The following is a 1,799-nucleotide window of genomic DNA, read 5'->3' as shown; positions in this document are numbered from 1 at the left end:
AATTATAAGAAAAGATACCAGTACTAGCTGTTTTGATGGTTCAAACACAGAGACGTAGCCTACAATAGAAACTGTGGGGCCCTAATAGGACTGAGGTGAGATGGACATACAACACAGAAATATGGAGTCCTGCATTCTATGCTACTATGATCCACAACCTTGAGGAAGTTACTGGGATGTCAATATCCTCACTGGCAAACTAAGGAAAATAAACTAAGTCACCAAGATCCTTCCATTTCTAAGCAACCGCTAAATCTTTATGAGAAATATTTCAGGTAAAATACCAGAAGACTGACTGGCAAACTGGATATGAACCTCAAAGAAATAGAAATTCATAAAAACTGGATCTGAGGCTGAGAAACCCTTCATGGAAACCAGAACAGAAATTAGGATGAGAGGCCAGACTGTGAGCTCAGCTGTCTGCATGGGTAGTGTCAGTTCAGAAAACAGCACAAAACAAAGGGCACAAAAGAACAGTTACAGGGACAAAAATATAAAGACAAAAAGGCAAAGAAGTACTAAACATATGAATAATTATTCAGGAATCAAAAATAAATTAAGTCACCATTTTTCACCTTTAACACATGAAAAACCATGCAAAAAATCATCTTCACACACTATTAGTGGAGAGCGCTGGTAGCATAGTGCCTAACGCGCTTGACTGCTAACCAGAAGACTGGTGGTTCAAATCTGCCAGCCACTCCTTGGAAGGAAGGTTGGGCAATCTACTTCTGTAGTGATATCACCTCGGAAACCCAAGGAGGGGTCGCTGTGAGTCAGATCTGACTCAATGGCACATAACAACAACAACAACAACAATTAGTGGGAATATAAATTGATAGAATATTTTGAATGACAATTTAACAATTCGTAACAAATTTTTCAATGTTTTATATCCATCAATGCAGGAATATAATCTCTATATGTGTATTTATGCTAAGGAAATAATTTTAAATGTGGTGAGATATTTAGTTTATTTATTGCCATGTTATTTCTTTTATGAAATAAACTTTCAAAAATCTAAATATCTGACAATAGAAAAATGGCTAAGCACATTAAGATACTTCTTACAATAAAATGCTATGCAAGCATTTAAAAATGGCCTTATGAAAAAATAGTTAATGAAGTATAAAGATCTACACAATACAGTGTTAAGTAATAAAATGTAGCAAAACAATATGATCCCATTTTTGTAAGAAAAAATGTATATTTTTACCTTTGTTCAAATTTATCTAGAACAAAGTAGTATGTGTGTATATTAAAAACATATTAGGCTTACATTACAAAATTTCCCAAACAGCCAAATATTAGTAATTTCATAGGATGCAACCTACCATATGAATACATATACATTGAAATAAGACTATAAAAGTATTCATGAAGATATTCACTATGGTCATATCTTAAGTAATTAAAGATACTTTTATTTCCCAAACATTTTAAAATTAAAATATATTTATTTTGACATAAGAAAAAAATATGTAGCCTGAAAAGGTGAACCCACTGGGACTGGCTGGGGGAGAAGAGGAGAGTTTGTTCCAGAAGGGACTGTCTGAAGGATCATGATTTCTGTGCATGGGACAGGGAGGAGTAATCACCTATTGAAAATCAGTTGCTTTTTTTTTTTTTCCTCAGAGGAAAAGAATAAGGTACATTTAAATGGAACCAAAGTCTTGGATGATAAAGTGAAAGCACATTGACATTAGCACATAGTCATTTCATTTCCACCTGTACTGTTTCTAAATAAAGCCTCTGTTTTTTCCCCCTAAAAAAAAAAAAAAAAAAAAACTAGTAGTGAG

At 33.6% G+C, this 1,799-nt stretch overlaps 1 non-coding gene across 1 annotated transcript; it reads left to right on the top strand.

Annotated features, from left to right (window-relative positions):
* The first annotated feature begins 1,437 nt into the window (after positions 1 to 1,437).
* LOC122150730 lies at positions 1,438 to 1,561 on the top strand. Its single transcript, XR_006163820.1, has one exon. It is a non-coding gene; the product is annotated as a small nucleolar RNA SNORD22 (small nucleolar RNA).
* Positions 1,562 to 1,799: the final 238 nt, after the last annotated feature.

This window comes from Orycteropus afer, unplaced genomic scaffold (assembly GCF_000298275.1).
Source record: "Orycteropus afer afer isolate SDZICR_OR568_19922 unplaced genomic scaffold, OryAfe1.0 scaffold00215, whole genome shotgun sequence".
NCBI classification, from domain to species: domain Eukaryota; kingdom Metazoa; phylum Chordata; class Mammalia; order Tubulidentata; family Orycteropodidae; genus Orycteropus; species Orycteropus afer.
This window is presented reverse-complemented; position numbering and strand designations above follow the sequence as displayed.